Source organism: Euprymna scolopes, chromosome 13 (assembly GCF_053919585.1).
Source record: "Euprymna scolopes isolate OS-2025 chromosome 13, ASM5391958v1, whole genome shotgun sequence".
NCBI lineage: Eukaryota > Metazoa > Mollusca > Cephalopoda > Sepiida > Sepiolidae > Euprymna > Euprymna scolopes.
In genome coordinates, this window is record NC_136494.1 from 92772039 (window position 1) to 92792038 (window position 20000).

Genomic DNA, 20000 nt, shown 5'->3' on the forward strand with positions numbered 1-20000 from the left:
AGAAAATCAGGCAAAATTACATAAGAAATACATCATGGTATTAGTATTCTCAAGATTTTGTGTAAACAGCACCTAAAAGAAAACCTTTTAAAATAGGCAAAATCTTAAAGGTCTATATCATAGAAAATCAGGCAAAAATACATAAGAAATACATCATGGTATTAGTATTCTCAAGATTTTGTGTAAACAGCACATAAACGAAAACCTTTTAAAATAGGTAAAATCTTACTGGTCCGCGATCATGAAAATTTACAATTTTTTCTGTATGTCAAATTTGTCTTAATTTTTTGTTCAAATCTTAAAAAATCAGGCAAAAATACATAAGAAATACATCATGGTATTAGTATTCTTAAGATTTGGGGTAAACAGCACCTAAACGAAAACCCTTTAAAATAGGTAAAATCTTACACTTCCGCGGTCATGAAAATTTTCAATTGTTTCAATATGTAAAATTTGTCTTGAACATAAAATTAAGACAAATTTGACATATTGAAAAAATTGAAAATTTTGATGACCGCGGACCTGTAAGATTTTTCTATTTCAAAGCGTTTTCGTTTAGCATCTATTTACGCCAAACGTTGAGAATACTAATACAATGATATATTTTTTATGTATTTTTGCCTTCATTTGAACAAAAAATTAAGACAAATGTGACATACTGAAAATATTGACCTATAAGATTTAACCTATGTTAAAAGGTTTTCGTTTATGTGCTGTTTACACCAGATCTTGAGAATATAAATATCATGATGTATTTCTTATGTATTTTTGCCTCATTTTCTATGATTTGAACACAAAATTCAGACAAATTTTATAAATTGAAAAAATGGAAAATTTTCATGACTACGGACCTGTAAAATTTTTTCTATTTTAAAGGGTTTTCGTTTACGTGCTGTTTACACCAAATCTTGAGAATACTAATACCATGATGTATTCATTACGCATTTTTGCCTGATTTTCTATTATATGGACCTGTAGGATTTTGCCTATTTTAAAAGGTTTTCTTTTAGGTGCTGTTTACACCAAATCTTGAGAATACTAATATTATGATGTATTTCTTATGTATGTTTGCCTCATTTTCTATGATTTGAACATGAAATTAAGGCAAATTGGACATATTGAAAAAATTGAAAATTTTCATGACCGCGGACGTGTAAAATTTTACCTATTTTATAGCGTTTTCGTTTAGCATCTGTTTACAACAAATCTTGAGAATACTAATACCATGATGTATTTCTTATGTATTTTTGCCTGATATTCTATGATTTGAACATGAAATTAAGGCAAATTTGACATATTGAAAAAATTGAAAATTTTCAGTACCGCGGACCTGTAAGATTTGACCTATTTTAAAGCGTTTTCGTTTAGCATCTGTTTACACCAAATCTTGAGAATACTAATACCATGATGTATTTCTTATGTATTTTTCCTGATTTGAGCATAAAATTAAGACAAATTTGACAAATTGAAAAAATTGAAAATTTTCATGACCGCGGACCTGTAAGATTTTACCTATTTTAAAGCGTTTTTGTTTAGCATCTGTTTATACCAAATCCTGAGAATATTAATACCATGATGTATTTCTTATGTATAAAATTAAGACAAATTTGACAAATTGAAAAAATTTAAAATTTTCATGACTGCGGACCTGTAAGATTTTACCTATTTTATAGGGTTTTTGTTTTGGTGCTGTTTACACCAAATCTTTAGAATACTAATACCATGATTTATTACTTATGTATTTTTGCCTCATTTTCTATAATTTGAACATGAAATTAAGGCAAATTTGACATATTGAAAAAATTGAAAATTTTCACGACCACGGACCTGTAAAATTTTACCTATTTTTAAGGGTTTTTTTTTTTAGGTGCTGTCTACACAAAATCTTTAGACTACTAATACCAGGGTGTATATCTTATGTATTTTTGCCTGAATTTCTATGATTTTACCAAAAAATTAAGACAAATTTGACATACTGAAAAAATTGAAAATGTTCATAACCACGGACCTGTAAGATTTTACCTATTTTTAAGGGTTTTTTTTTTTAGGTGCTGTCTACACAAAATCTTTAGACTACTAATACCAGGGTGTATATCTTATGTATTTTTGCCTGATTTTCTATGATTTTACCAAAAAATTAAGACAAATTTGACATACTGAAAAAATTGAAAATGTTCATAACCGCGGACCTGTAAGATTTTACCTATTTTAAAAGGTTTTCGTTTATGTGCTGTTTACACTAATTTTTGAGAATACTAATACCATGATGTATTTTTATGTATTTTTTCCTCATTTTTTATGATTTAAACATAAAATTAAGACAAAATGACATATTGAAAAAATTGTAAATTTTCATGACCGCGGACCTGTAAGATTTTACCTATTTTTAAGGGTCGTCGTTTAGAAAATGACTTGGCATAAAGAGTCCCTTATATCCCTCAAATAAGGTCTTGTAGTCCCTTATTCAATAAAGGAACCAATCTATATTCACCAATATATAGTTGTGTGAGTTCATTCCATACTCATATTTTTCTCCTCTATATGTATATATATATATATATATATATATATATATATATATATATATATATATTTTGAACTAGGCAAAGTGCATATATATATATATATATATATATATATATAGATATATGCACTTTGCCTAGTTCAAAATGAATGTCTGACTTAAAGCGTAGTTTATCATGCAACAATATTTGCGAAAGAAAACCCGAATAACAAGAAATTTTACGTAGGCATTACTTCCTTAGATTTCAAAACCCGATACTATGACAACAAAAGTACATTCAACAATAAAAAAACACCGTATATAAACAACACTAGTGAATAAATACTGGGAACTCAAAGAAAGCAGACATTCGCCTGTAGTCGAATGGAAAATAATAAGACAAGCTACCACGTATAGGGACCTAGACGACCCATGTAGATTATGCCTTCATGAAAAATTTGCTATCCTGTACTTTAAAGAACCCCAACATCTATTAAACTGTAGAAGAGAAATAGCAAATTACTGTGTTCACAAAGTCAAATTTACTCTAGGATAGCGATACAAAATAATTTTAAAGCTAACAAAAACCATAGAAAAGAAACAAATAAATAAATTAAATAAACACGAATATATATAAACGGTCACACATATGTGTATGTATATATATATATATATATGCATATATATGTGCATATATGTATGTACACATATATATATATTTATATATAAACTAACAATAAAAAAAAAAACACTAACCTAGTTTTAAAACAGATCCTTTGTTCGATAAAATGCATGCCATTGGCTGATAGGTAGGGGTGCGGTGGATACTAGAAAGCTGATTGGCTCACTAAATCCTCAATAGAAGAGGACCATATAAAAACGATAAACAACCACAGAATTCGCGCATAAGCCTGAGGAATCCTAGAGTGGATGAAACGCTGAATATTAATTGTAGCTTAATCGCCATATATATTTTATAAATTACTATATATATATATATATATATTGTGATCAGTTAGACACTAATACTGCTAGTATAACCCTAAAATTTCTCTCTACTGATAAAAATAGCAACTTGTGTTTAATTACTGATACATAATAATTCATTTGCTATATGCATAATGATTCAGGAATTAATAGTCTAAAAAAAGGGTTGATATGCCGTAAACATACAAATCAAACTATTATATGCTATTAAAATTGTAGTGCCTCCCTTCTACAGTTTCTTTAATCTACAGGCTGCTCCACAAAAAATGCAGAAAATTTAGATTAGGTATTTTCACACGTATTTTATCATATACAAATATATTTTAATACTTGATATCAAGTTACAATAATAAAGACCCATAAATCCAAGGACTGTTGCTTGGCTCATATAAAAATATTGCACACTTCACTAAACTAAATGAAAGGACAACCCTAAAAATGTTCAGATCTCAACGTAATGGATTTCACCATTGGAAATTTGCTGCTGTTTCAACTTCAATTATAGATGAGAAAGGTCATAGATCTAAAATCCTTAAACACTATTTGATGAAAACATGGAATAATATCTCAATAAAAGCCATACAAAGGATAACAAGAAGTTGATGAGACTATCTACGTCATTGCAAAGCTACTCACAGAAAAGATATATGCATTATCTCATACATTTGTGTTTTTGGTCCCCCCGACAAAAGGAGGGTGGACTTGTAAATTCACCCTTGTCTGTTTGTCCGTTCGTCTGTCTGCACTTTTCTCAATAACTACTTGGAATATTTTGAAATTTTGCACAAACATTAAACGTGATATGAGTAAAAAAAAAGTAACAGAACGGATTTTCCGGGGAAATTCCGGTTTCCCTCCAAGGGGTGCCTTTCGGGTTAAAATGGCTAAAATTGATACTTTTGTGCTCATTAAAAAAAATTGATGCCTTGGATTTTTATAAAACTTTCTCAAAAGTTGTAACTAACTGATTTCTATATAATTTTGTTTGTCTATACGTCACGATAACTCTTGGGTGTGCCCCAGGGGCTCTTTATAGGCTAATAAAAACACTCCATTTTTGAGCCTACTTTACTATATTTGTCCCAAATTTTCTGTGAATGTCTATTTAGCAGTTTTGCATGGTGCTGAACTGAAATTTAAATATGTTAAGGCCTTAGGAACTTTTGGGGCTAAATGGAGGAGGGCAAATTATGGACTTAGTCATTTCTTTTTTTTTTTTTTTTTGCATGATGCAGAACTCAAATTTACATATGTTAAGGCTTAAAACTGCACCGTTTGTTCATTTTCACCAGGATTTGACGTCCCCTGGGGAATTTTGAGGCTAAATGGAGGTGGGGGGGGATGCTGAACAGTCATTTTTTTATGCCTCATTCACTGTGCACTCATGACCATGGAGACCATGCATGCTTCCCTTAATTTTTCTGTTCTAATTCTGTTTCTGTAATATTTCTGAAGTTTTCATATGAAGATTGCTTATTTATATTATTTGGGTTCTTCAGACTCCTTGATCTTGAGTGTTTTTTGGAAAAAAATATACAAATTGAAGTCTTAAGTAATTCGCAGTTATATTATTAATTGCACTGAGGATTAAACCTTCAATTTACAAGAAGTGTGACACTTAAAATTAAATTTTACTTAGTTCTTTATCCATTACGCCATGGGTTCTTGTGGACAATTCTAGTGTAAATTAGACAGGAAGATTCCCGAGTTCGACAAAACACACCTGAGGCAGATCGGAAGTTGCATCAACCGAAGTGTTGTGAAAATGACACCTAAAATTAGAACAGTAGTCTGAAGAATCCAAATAATTCGAATGCTTCTGTTTTTTATTTTTTGTTTTCATCAGTTAAGGTTAAATTAATTGCGTTAAATTTCATGTGTTTATAAAAAAACACATGAAATTTAACGCAATTAATTTAATAAAATAAGAAACAACTGTTTTCACCAGTTGCAAGTAGAACAATAGATTTCGATAATTTTCTTGTGTCTTTTCATCATAGTCACATTTAAAAAGTCTCTTTTTATTTTCATACAGACAATTGGATAAACACCTGGTAATATTCTGATACTTATCTTCCCTTTCTTGAAAGATCTATGCATTATTAAATCGACAGATAATTTATCCTCTGAAAAAAACCGTCAAACCATATGTATAATTTATCTTTCATCATGATAGTAAACTTCTGTCTAATTAGATAATAATATTCTGCATCTAGTATGATGCACTGCAGCACCTGCTATGGCTATAAAGTCGAAGCTGGAGTTGCCTCTCCAGATGTAGACCTGGGCGAATAATAACGAGATCTAGGTTTGTCCAGTTACCATAATTCCCCATCACGGTGTTGCAGCCAAAGTCAACAAAAAGGCAAGTTAATACCGTCAGAGCCAATGCAGCTGCAGGAGTTGCCAGAAAGGTGTTGCAGTGTTTCAGCATCAGCTTATCGGGACCCCAAACCGGAGTTTTGTCTTTCACCAACATCTCTTATAAAACTAAAAGAAAAATATTTTCAAATATTTGGATCATATCGTTTTAACAGATAAGATTTTATCACAATTTCTAGTGTAATGGTATCAAGTGATTGATTTCTAATTAGAATCATATCACAAAATCAATCTACATGCAAGACTATAATAACAAAGTTATCCAAGAAAAGCTAAATCAGGACACTATTAAATAATTAAGGTTAAAATAGGTTTAGTAAAAACTCCTTTTTTCATCAGGAATTGGAACTATACTGAAGACATTGCCAAAGTTGCTGTAAAGAAGGTCTGCCCTCTCTACTCAGATGTCCTATACTTATATAAAATCACTATTCACCCATGTATGGAGTATTGTTGCCACATCTAGGTTGGTGCATCTGCTACTAGTCTCTCTCTTAGCATTCATAAAAGGGCCTCCAATCTAATAAGTCCCTTGCTAGCAACCAAGCTTTAATCTCTGTCCAATCGTCACAATTTTGCATCCTTGTGTTTAATTTTCAAATATTTTAATGGAATGTGATCCGACAGACTCATAGCATTTGTAGCTCCTCAACATAAATACCCGTGATTAAACCAACAAGCAGCAAAAATCCACTCCTTCAATGTTTGTAGATGTTGAAAAACTTTCTACTCTAAGAATTTGTAGATGTTGAAAAACTTTCTACTCTAAGAATTTCCTATCTCAAACTGCTAAATTTGGAATTTCCTCCTGCTTCCCTGACTGTACTAACGTGCAGAAATTTTAATGTAATGCGAGCAGACATCTTGCTGCTAAACTATCTACAAAGTGCTCCTATAGACATGGTTCCAAATAATAGCTCCTTAAGTCCAACTGGCAGTATGCCTTGTTTAGTATGAATAAAAGTAAAAAAAAAAAAAAAAAAAAAGAAAACGGTTTTTATAATGTCTTTACATAATCAAATGTCTAGCACAAAACAACAAAACAAGACACATAAGGTTTGTATACACTACAATAGCAGCGACTGTGGTATTCGTAATATAATTTCTTACATCAACATGTATTTTATCTACCTCCTCTACAGGAGAGGTCAGATAGGGTTTTAAAAACCAGCACATCAAGATAAGCATACTCTGGGCTACAAAAACTGAATAAGCAGCTCCGTTGGCATTCTCTTATGGGGGTGTCTCAGACGATTAGCAATAAACTAACTTCGTTTCACAGAGAAGGTAAAGCCTGGTAGAGTACAATTTCTAGAGCTGACCAGACCATATCCCAGCCTGACAGTAACAAAATCTTTGTCGGAAGAATATAAATGATACCTACCTTCTGCATCAACACGTGTTCTCAATGTTATTTTTTTCGAGTCAACAACATCATACACTATATGAAACATTACTCAGTTTGGTTTATCAGAAAAAGGCTTATTTTTGTGGGTTATTGTTGCATGGAGAGAAATGATAAATGATATAAGAATGATATAATTGATGTACAATGTGAGTTTTAATTTAGTTCTAATGACTTTAGAGCAAGATTAAATCTGAACAGTATAGGGTGATATGAGCAGAACAGGAAACTTTGATGGTATATCCACATTGAAAGGATGAATGAGAGTTCTTGAGTTAGATGTAGAACAGTTGTGGTAGCAGGTTCGGTTCACAGGGGAAGGCCAAGGAAAAAAATGTAGGGAAGTGAGGAAAATGGATTTGAGAGAAAGAGGAGAGAAATAATGTCCTGGCCCAAGATAGATTAGTTTGGGAGTCAATTTCTTTTCTTTTTTTTTTTCAAAGGAGTCACAACTAATCAAGGCCCGGAGGCCACTCGAAGATAAGGGTTAATGAGTGGGAAAATATCTTAGTAATCATTAGTAGTGGAAATTTAGTAAATTGGATTACTTAAGGGGATGGCTCTTCAAAAGCTTGTTTGCATTGGAGTTGAAGACGACAATATTGTAGTCAGTTGGAAAGCAAGAAAACGGAACAGAGTTCCACAGGCATACAGTTCTAAGAAAGAAGATTTTTTCATAAAATCTACATTTAGGTTTAGGCACAGATAAAGAGTGGGGGAAATTATTGATAGTGGTTTCAGCTAGTCGAGTGTTTTTCATGAAATTCAGGATGGGGGGGACCATAGATTGGAACTCAGCCATGAAAATAACGATAAAGCAGAGATGGGCTTGCAACGTCTCTTCTCTGGGAAAGAGGTTGCAGGGAAAAGAAAGTGTCATCTCCCACTAGACTACAAAATCTATTTTGAACTCTGTCAAGGCAGGATAAGCTGCTTCTAGCAGCTCCTGCCAAGATGTGGCAACAGTACTCCATCCTTGGATGTACTTGACTCTTATACATGTAGAGAATTGCATCAGCAGTGAGATATCTACTGGAGCAGTAGAATGATCCCACCATTTTTCCCGCAGCCTTGGCAACGGATTTGATGTATGTGTTCTATTTCAGATCAGTAGTAAATGTCAGACCTAGAAGCTTTTCAAAATATCGAGCCTCCTAAGACGAGAGCCATTCATTTCAATTGATACCAGATGGGGATCAGAGCGTTGATGATCAAAGCTTGGTTTTAGATGCATTAAAATTAACCAGCCACCCCTTTCCTCATTGAACTACGTGTTCAAGATCAGAGGGGAGAGAATCAGAGAGAACTTGATCATTTACAGCCTTTGAAGTGTTGCCATAAATGTTAGTGCTGTCAGCATAAATGCCTATGAATAATTTAAGGATGTAATTTAGGAGATCATTGATGTAGATCAGGATGGATCCCTGAGACACTCCAGCATTAATACTGTGAGCTCCTGATTTCTGCCCATCAACCACTACTCTTATGAACCTATCAGAGAGAAATGATTTAATAACTGAAAAGACATTTCCAGCTTTATCATAGCTAGAGATCTTGTGGAGTAGACCTTTATGCAATACTTTATCATAGGCCTTTGATATGTCAAGAGCAATTGCCCTAGAAAGGAAGCCCGTCGAGAGATTCACTATTCCCATGAGATATGACTGTTAGCACATCGGTTGTAGATCTAGCAGAACAGAAACCATATTGCATGCCACTGAAGAGGTTATGTTTGATGAGGTGATTGACTACTTCTCTATTTAACAGATTCCAGCAACATACTCATGATGCACAGGAGACTGATTGCAAAGAGGAAGATGAGCAATTACCTGAATGTTTAAATACGGGACATACTGATGAGGTTTTCCAGGGTGTTGGGAAGCAATTCTTCTTAAGACAACACTTAAACAGCTTTGTAAGTATGGGAGCAAGCTCTATTTGAAGCTTTTTTAGCACTATAATATTCTATCCTACTCAGCCATAGGGTATCAATATACTGTACGATGAAGATGTATGTCAGAGGACTTATTACATTTTACTTTTATTTTAACTGAGACAACCGAATGATTAAAAGATTCCAGTAGAGACAGAACGGAAGATGAGCATAGCTCAGGACAAGTTGTGAGAAAAAGGTCTTGGAGACTTGCATACTGACCATCAGTGTCGGATACATGGGTGAGTTCATGAATAATCTGAGTTAGGTCATAAGCAATGGTAAAATCATAACGGAACCTTACCTCATCTGTCATGCTAATTATCCGACATTGTGAACATTGAAGTCTCCACATCTTATTTATAAAAATCTTGTCTCAAATAAAAAAAATGGCCGCCAAAGAAAATCTATTGAATTTCAGGTCATGCAGTTTAAAAGCCATCCAACACATGTCAGTATCTAAAACATGGGCAAACAGGATGTGGTTAATTTTCTCAGATATACTCTTAAAAATAGTAACTCCGCTGTTATGAGGGTGATAGCAAATACAAATGCAGTAGTGTGAGCAAGTGCAACTTAAAAGCACACATAGCGCAATGTAGGGTCTTCTCTGGAGATGTCCCTACCACATGGAAAGCCGTCTCTAATGTAGGTACATATTCCATACTCATGGCCATCTTGGGAGTCAGATTTCGATGTTATATTAGAATATCCTTTAATTATAAACTCATCTAGGGAAATAATCGGTCCAATGCCAGCTTCACTTAGGAAGAATAGGTCTGTTTTAGTCCCCTGTAATTAGATTTCAACCTCTGGAAGATTGGAATGTAGACTCTTGATGTTGGAGAAGAGATATGGTAGTGGGGGGGGGTCTACGTTGGAAGTTAGTTCTAGGTTTAATTGTGTATTTTATATTTTAGACTTTTCATGATGGAGTTTTAGGATTTGTAGAATAGGTCTACAGACTTGGTTAGAGAAGGGAGGAGAGGGAAAGGGAGGGAGAAAAAGAAAAGAAATATGTTTTGTAGCACATGATAAGATAAAGCCGTAATTACCCACTAATATGGCATTGAGAAGCCCCCACCAGAAGCTACTGCATAGTCTAGAATACATTCACCAAATGGTAATACAGCAGTCCCAGTACTTTGCTCCTGCTGATAGGACGGCCTCCTTAGTGGTTAGTCTAAGATTCGGGTCCCTGACTATCATGTAGATAATGTCAGCCCAGTAAAACGTTTACCTCCAGCACTATTACTAGTGACATGGTTACAAGAATAGAAATAGGAACAGAAAATTTCCGACATCTCAGGCGACTGCTCACGCAAAAATACTGCCAACCTAGAATACAGCTTTTTCTTCTCACTTTGTCTACTCTTCATCTTTCTTAAAGTTGTCCAATGCATACCAACATGTAAAATGGATATTGAATCGATGATGATGATGATGATGATGATGATGATGATGATGATGATGATTTCTTACTAGTTTAATTAATTTATTTTTAATTTTTATTGTTGCCGTTTTCTTTTTTAATGTTCTGGCCTAAGATAGATTAGTTTTGAAGTCAATTTCTTAAAGTTTGCCAACACGTGCTAACATGTAAAAATGGACGTTGAATCGATGATGATGATGATGATGATGATGATGATGATGATGATGATGATGATGATGATTTCTTGCTAGTTTAATTTATTTATTAAAATTTTTTATTGTTGATGTTTTCTCTTTTGAACGGTCCGTGCATTATGAGGTAGTCAGTGAGAGACCTTTGTTAACATTTTCTCTATTTAATCATTATTACTTGCGTAATACCGATATAAAATTTTATATGACTTAAACTGAATAAAAAAGACAATGTTTTTATGAAAAAAAACAAAACAATTAATATATATAATTTCGGATTTTCAAAGTCAAAACCAAATAGCAATCCATCTGACATATCAATTTTTTCATTTTTCTTTGCACTTATGTTATTGGCTGAAAACAATTTGTTTCGCTTTAGTTGTTTTGGTTTTTTTTTTAAATACATATGCTGACTAAGTCTACTATTGTGTTGAGGCATTTCACCCTGATCACCTAAACAAATGTATCAATTATAGGCGTCATCATTATCATCATATACGGTTAAAAATCTGTTTTAGATACTGGCTGTTAAACTGCATAACCTGAAAGTCAATAGATTTTTTTTGGCATTTCTTTATTTGAGATAAGATTTTTATAAACAGGATATCTTTCCTTATATCATCCCAATGAGGAGATAGGGGACCTGTGCTTTTATGAAGACACTATCTCTACGTAATTGCCGACAGAGGCTAAAAGAGTACTTTATGCTCTTAAAATTAATCTTTCCACATTGCTCGACCTATTTCTGCACTTAAACTATTCATTCCTTATAATTAATTGTTTAGCATAATACTAGGTTTAATGTGGATTATTTTCAATAATTTAAGAAGCTTGCCTTTATTCAAACAAATAGACCACTATCGCTATTCGGATTATTAGATACAAAATATTGTACTTGTTTTTACATTTTTTTTTTTTACTATTTTTCCGACTATTGTGCTTTTTTAAACATAGACAGAATAAATAAGTAGGTGGGGGGTTATAACACTTCATTCAATAAATTTCGAACCTGGCATCTAGATGACACCACCAATAAACAAAGGATATGATTTTTATTAAGTACTAACCTTCATTTCAAGCTCAATTGGATTATTAGTTTACAAATGTAAGTAGCTTGCAAATTCTTAAAACAATGAAAAAATTGGAATTTCGTGTGCTGATAAAGTATTGCATTCTGAGAAGAAACTATGCTGGTCCAGCAAAACAACTGTTAATCAGACTCTGCTTTACGGGACACAACAGGAACTTTCACCTAACAATTTAATAAACAAAAAAGATATCATAAAACTGGAATTTATACATAGGGATAATCATTTTATTATATATATTCTTGGTGGGGGATTGACCTAGCGAGATAAAGGACCGTTTGAATAAATTCACAATGATTAAAATTTGTAATTATAAAAAAAATCATTTTATTTTCAGTTGCGTGCAGTTATGTTAGCGAATTGACAGGTGTTTTGTAACTATTCTGTACTTTCACCTAACAATTTAATAAACGAAAAGATATTGTAAAACTTGAATTGAACTGGAACATACTATTTAAAAATACCATGCATAAGCACCACTTCATTTGACATATTTATATTCCAAAGGACCGTTTGAATAAATTCACAGGGAGTTAAATTTAAAGTGTTGTGTAATTATTTTTCCAAAATAAAAATTTAACTTTCAGTTGCGCATGTGCTGTATTTCTTCAATTTTTAATTAATTCGCATGTACTTTAAAAAAAAGGTAGTATTTCGTCAGTTGCGCTTTATTTTATTATTTTATTTACTACCTTAATTACTTGAATATAATTTTAACAGACGGAAAATTGGGAGACAGAAGGGCCAGGAGAATACTATTTCGTTATATTTCTTACTGCAATGAAATATAATTGTTAATTAGTTTATCTTTTCCATGAGTACGTGAATATAATGCACCGAAAAAGAAACGAAGAAAAAGAAGGAAGAACGCAACAGCGACCTTCATGTTAACATAACGAATACATATGTACAAGAAAAACAATCACACACATGCACGCGCACACACATACTCAAGGCAAACACATACACAAGCAAAAAAAAACAAACAAACACACATGCACACGCACATGTATGTGTATAAAGACCAACAAGTTTACGTGGCTTTATTACTTTTATGGTACACACACAAATCCACAACGACGCATTCAATCAAACAAAAACAAACACGGATGCACGTATGTATGTATGTATGTATGTATGTATGTATGTACATGGGCACATATATGTGTATAAGCACAAACACGCATGCGCAAGTTTTTTGCAGCCTATTAGTTAAATAGCACACACAGACATGCACAAACACACTTATGCAAGTAAACAAAAACAAACACGTACGCACACGCACATGTATGATTATAAACACAGACACACACATGTGGAAGTTTAGCGGCCTATTAGTTTTATCACATGCACACAGAGCGACACTGCGTTTTTTTCTTTTTAATGTGTAAATACATGTGTAATGCACTGTCGGTGTGTTTAATGCTTCTGGCTTATTACTCATAATAAGCCAGAGGGTTTCTCTTTCATGTGTATGTAATCTGAAGAGGCCATATTAAAATATAAGTAAACATTCGGTTTTAAGGCTGATACCGTTAATCTCGAATGTAAGAATGTTTACAGTTCAGCCAATCGAAATGCGGGCAATACGGTATGGGAGACTTCATTATTTGTGTAAATGAAAAGTGGTAGGAGTATGCGATGTGTATGTATTCAGTAGCCAGTTAATGATGGTATAGACACAAGAAAGTGTGAAAAAATATAAATTCATGTGGTGAAGAACGGGGTCATAAGAGGACTTATGGAATAGAAGAAAAATAGGAACTACATCCTTTAAAGGTAATGGCGATAGTGATGATGTCACTCCTAGGATATAATTATGATTTTATTATGAAGCCTAAATATGTCTGTAATACAGAATGTAGTGGTTAATAGTCTCAACATAATAAATTTGTATGTGGCATCTGTTGTTGCAAACCTATGGTATTTTGGTGCAGAGGGGAAAAACTTCACCGCTTTTATTATATATAGAGTTATATATGCATTAGGTTAGTGCAAAAATGATGTCGTTTTTTGACGTTCAACTATATATAAAAACATTATTTTTTGCACCAAACTAATATATATATATATATATATATATATATATATATATATATATATATATATATATATATATAACTACTTAATTTACTCACATAAAATTAATATACGAAAGTATAAATTTATGCGTAAACTTTAAGTATTTACTTCAAAAGTGCTCAATACGTAGGTAGAGCTAGTTAGTAAGTTATAAGCCTGAAGAGTCCTAGAGTGGATGAAATGCAGAATATTCAGTGTAGCTTAATCGCCATATATATTTTATAACTTACTATATATATATATATATATATATACTTTGTCTATGTGTGTGTGTGGGGGGGGTTGTTCCCTATGGATTCGGAAAGAGTTAGGCCGATTTTTAAAAAAAATTACGTGATGATACTTGATGTATCTGGGAGTAATCTTACGTAGGTTTTGGATCAGAATACGCCCGATGTATTAAAAATCGATAATTGAAAAAATCCGATTAAAGAAGGAAGACTGATTTTGACCTAAGTAAACACTCTCATACGACCTAATATCACAGACCCTTTGAGAAATTTTTTCATCGCACAAGCAGAAAGGACCAGCCTATAAAATCAACTGTAGAATTTTTAGAAGACAGGGGCGCATTCGAAATTAATGCTTCTGTTTAGAGCACAATTGAACCATGATACTTGACTTTTATACATGTAACTTTAATTCAAATCATTATGTGAAATTGTTTTTGATACGACAGGGGTGCTCGAAATGAATGCTTCTATTTAGAACACAATTGAACCATGATACATAATTTTTGCATTTTAAACTTTAAGTGAAGCCATTATTTACAGATAATTTTATCAAATCAACAGTAGATTTTCTACAGTGCAATGTAGACTACAATGTATTGTGGACTAAGTCACTTTGGGGAAGCATATGAAGTTTCCTCCTAGTAGACTACTGGAAAAAGGGGGGGGGTGACTAGAGTAGGCAGTCAATCGATTTGATTAAAAATTGGGCGATTTCAACGATTTCAATGATAACAAAATATAGTAGGTTGAAACATTTGTTAATCCTTATTCAATCCCGGACTATGTCTGATCTCCATGCTAGTATATATATATATATATATATATATATATATATATATGATTACTTAATTTAATCACATAAATTAATATACGAATGCATAAATTTATGCGTAAACTTTAAGTATTTACTTCAACAGTGCTTAATATGTAGGTAGAGCTAGGTAGTAAGTTATAAAATATAGATATCTTACTATATCTCAAAATATCACGGAAAGGCTCATCTACCTACATATGAACATTGGTAAGCATAACTTAAATATTTAGGAAGTTAATTAAATTTAAAATACTTCAGCTTCTTTTGGGACAACCTATATATATATATATATATATATATATATATATATATATATATATATATAAATTAAATTATGCCTACTCAAGCGTGTCAGATTAACGTCAAGTATTAAAAGAAACTTTTAAAAACTTTATTTTATAGTCAAGAAAATAAAATTGTTATATATATTTTATAACTTACTATATATGTATATATATGATGATTGCAACGTCTTGTCAGACGAGTGCCACTCCCTCAGACATTTAAAATCCATGAGCCCAAATGTCTGAGGGAGTATCTATACAAATATGATGTTACAGAGTCTTAGCTTTGTACGACAGCTAAGTCTCTCTCTCGGTTCAAAATGTTGAGATCCAGCAACAAGCAAGAGCAAGATAGCCAGCAACAAATTAAACTGCAGACCAGCTTAATGCGGGTGCTGGTCTTCCGCTTTATGGTTTTTTAAATCAGAGATTTGCTTCTCCTAGAAAGGTTGCCTTCACCGTGGCTTATGGGAGCCCTCTCTACCCCAATACACATATACACACACACAAATATACACGGTGCTAGTTGGCCGTTGACCCAGAAAAAGAGTTCATTCGCCCTTTGGAAGGTCTTGTTTTTAATCCTTCAGGGAGACTAGCCGCCCTCCTCACCAAACAAGTCTGGTGGGGGAACTAGTTTAGTCGCCGGTGACCCGACCATGAGGCAGGTAGTACTGGGTTACATGGTACCAGTAGCATATGACATGACCTGACATGTATATATACACACACACACACACACACAAGGTGACCCAAAAAACGTGCCCCAACTCTAATTAATAAAGTGTACACGGAACCCGTTTTTTTGGTCCCCCTGTGTGTGTGTGTTTGTGTGTGTGTGTGTGTGTATATATATATATATATATATATATATATATATATATATATATATATATATGTATATATATAACATGGGTTAAGAAATTCCAACGAAAGAAAGATGTATATTTAAATAAGGGAGTAGTCACCAACAATGTGTATTTTTTAACATTATTTTATTATTCCATGTCTTGGTTTTTCATTGGGAATTATGTTTGGATAATTGTAATAATGTTTTTAAGTCATTGAAATCGTTTTTACTCACGTTTCAGACGTTCTGTGATGCTTCCTAGTCAGAAATTATTTTCAAATGTGTTGGAGATGTAAAAATGGCGATTTTCATAGTTAATTTGAAGTTTTTCCAAGGGGCGGAGGCTTGTAAGTGTTTATTATTCATTGGCATGCTCAATTGTTATTACTCTTTTATTGCTCTTTTATTGGGCTTGTTGAGGGAGACCGCTGACCTGGCTATCTTTTTCTGCTAATGTTTTTTTCTTTTCCTTTAGGGTGGGGTAGGGTGTGTGTGTGTGTGTGTGTCTCCGTGTGTATGTGTGTGTGCGTGTGTTTGCTTTTGTTGGTTTGGGAAGGTGTATATTGTTTTATAGTATTTTGGGGTTATTTGCTTCCTTAGGAAGGCGACTGTGGTCCGAGGTGAGGTCGTTACTAATGTGTACGTGTGGGGAGGGGGGACTAGCTCTTCTGAAATAAGGGTAGGGGTGCTTTCATTCTATTTTGATATTTATTTTTTGGATTCTTGGATTTTAGTATTGTGATTTTTCGTTTTAGTCTTTTCGGGTATTCCTTATATTATGTTTGTTTAGAAAGAGGGGTGTATTTAAAATATATATAGGGGATTTTTTAATGTTTCTATTTATTTGTCTCCCCATGTGGGTATGGCCAGACCCAGGATCGGTTCCTAGTATGGGGAAGATTTTATTCCCCAGAGGGGGGGGCATTGGAGGGGATATAGGTATGGGAGGGGATGATAGAAGGGATGATAGTTGTTTCAGTCATGAGGGGGTTCTCCTCCACTGACTGAGGAGGGAGCGAGGTGTTAGAACAGATATTATACTATGGTTCTAGGTGTTTCCTAGTGTTGTTGGTTTCGAGGTTAAGTAGGGTTGGTATTGTTCAGTGTGTTGTATTAGAGATAGGGGTGTTATGTCTGCGTGTGGTTGTATGCGCACACGTGTGTGTGTTTTAATGTATTGGTTCTGATTTATGTGTGGGTGTGTATATGTGTATGCGTATGGATGTGCATACGAGTGTAACTTGCATTTCATGTTTTTGTGTGATGATATTAGGCTCTGTTCAGTTCAGGAGTGAATCTGGTGATGAAGTTTTTTCCTGTGTAAGTAAATAAAAATAATTGTCTGTTTGGAAGATTGGCATTATTTTGAAGCTGTTTCCACTGCATGTGTGTACGTGTTTTGAAACATAGAGGTGTCTGTTATCTGCAATTTTGATGTTGCTCTTATGTAAGGCCACTCTATTGCTGAAATTTTTGGTGGCGCCTATGTAGGATTTATTGCATGTTGTGCATCTTAGTGCATATACTACATTTCTGGAGGTGCAATTTAGATCCTTTTTTATTTTGAATGTTTGTGCTGGGTTTTTGAATGTGTATGTGTTACTTTCTATTATTATGTCACATACTCCACATCGCGGTTTGTTGCATTTTGTAACTCCTTTTGTAGTATGTGGGACGAGTTTTGAGGAAGTTAGGATGTGTTTTAAGTTTTTGGGTTGGCGTTTGCTTTTTATTATTTTTGTTGTTTTAAGTATGTTGTTTAGTTTGTCGTTCTGATTAAGGATGATAAGGTTTTTTGTTATCTGTGTGAATAGTTCTGGGTTGTTTGTGCTGTGTGTAGAGACGTATGCTAGAATTTGTTCTTTGTTGTGTTCTTTTGGGGTTCTTAGTTGATCCATTGGAATTTTTTCAGACAGTTCAATACCTTTCTGTATTAGTGGTAGTGGATATCCTCTTTTCCGCAGTGTTATTTGTAGTTCATTCAGTCTAGTTGAACGGAGGTGTCTGTCCGTTACTATGGTGCAGACTCTACGTGCTAGGGAGTAGGGTATTGATTTTAGACAGTTTTTAGGATGGTGGCTTTTGAAGTGGAGGTATTGTTGAGTGTCTGTGGGTTTGTGGTAGATGTCTGTGATTATGTTGTTGTTTTTTATTGTTACTAGGATGTCTAGGAAAGGTAGTTCTGTGGGGCTTTGTTCTAGTGTGAAGTTTATTTTTGGGTGTAGATTTTGTAGCAAAGTGTGGAGTTCTTTGATATCCCCCCATGAGGTTCTCCAGAGGATAAAGCAGTCGTCTAGGTACCTTTTCCAAGATTTTATGAAGAGTGTTTTTATATTGTGCCCGTACTACACACGTTATACGATGATCTATGCATAAGAGCTAAATTGACCGACTTTAATTCAACTGAAAGTGCTCAACGATAAGAAACGATTTTCTTAAAGGGGCTGTGTGTGTGTGTGTGTGTGTGTGTGTGTGTGTGTGTGTGTGTGTGCGTGTATGTGTGTTTGTGCGCGTGCACGTGTGTGTGCACAATGAAGAGATTGAAAAAGTGTATTAGAAGGAAACCATTCAAATTGTATTCAAGATTTCATTCCTACTTCATAGTTATATGTTCATCAGAAACAAAAACACACACACAAATGAAAATAGAAATGTAATATATGAATCAAAATATATAAATCCAATTTCTGAAGAATCTAACATATACGTCAATGCGAATAATAATTGATTATTTTTCCACAATTTCGTTTTCTATTTCTTTTTTCATTCTCTTTGATATTTATTTGATTTTCTAATCAACTGTGACCCAAGGTTAATAAGATAAAGATATATAGAGCATCTCCATGGTGTTGAAAATTCTATATGAGCGAATGATAGATAAGACAGTACTGTTGTCTATTGTTATTTTGTCATATTCTTATATCATTTGTTCGTTGTGATTCACATATACAGACTTGGCAATCTCGTAACTCACTTCCTTTAATTTGTCCTTTAGTTCTCACTTTCCATGACCGATGTTTCTCACAAAGGTGGCAGAATTGCTGTTTTTTTAGTCAGAATGTATCCCTTTAACGCTTATCTTTTGCTAGTTTTTCATCTTGAAGTACCGTACTTTGGGGTAATTGCGCCAAGTCCGGGGTAATTGCGCCAACTAGTTAAAAGTGCTCTTTTGGCAACCACGCATATAAAGAGCCCTTTTTTTAGTTGGCACAATTACCCCTGGATTTGGCGCAATTACCCCAAAGCACGGTAGCATATTTAGCCACTTGCATCAGGTGGCTTCATGTGTGTTTCATATGATTTAGCTGAATTCATTCAACGTCAGCTAGTTTGAAGAGTATAAAAAAAGTATAAAAAAGAGTATAAGAAAACTACATGAAAATTTATCGGTGGAAATGTGGTTTTGATTATTTTATGGCATATCAAGTATTTTTTTTTTGCTTTAAGTTCTTGATATCTTCAAATATTTATTCATGATGTTTGATTTGGCTGTCTTATTTTACGGCATGCCAACCTGTTTTGGAATATTTAATGTTAAATCCAGTAATTTTCGTTTTATGGCGTATCAACCCTTTTTAGATTCAGTCATTTTGATGAAAGTTTTTATGCTTCAAGTTCTTTATATCGTCAACTATTTATTCATGGTGTTTGGATTGGTTGAAAAGAAATTGGTACCAAAAAGAATTAAAATTATTCGTTTTCCTCTACAAGCAAGTTGGTTGCTTTATAAATAAAAGGTTCAATTTTCTGAATGGAGTTTTGCATGGAATTTTTATTGTAACAAATTAAATGCATAGATAGAAAATGTTTTAGAAA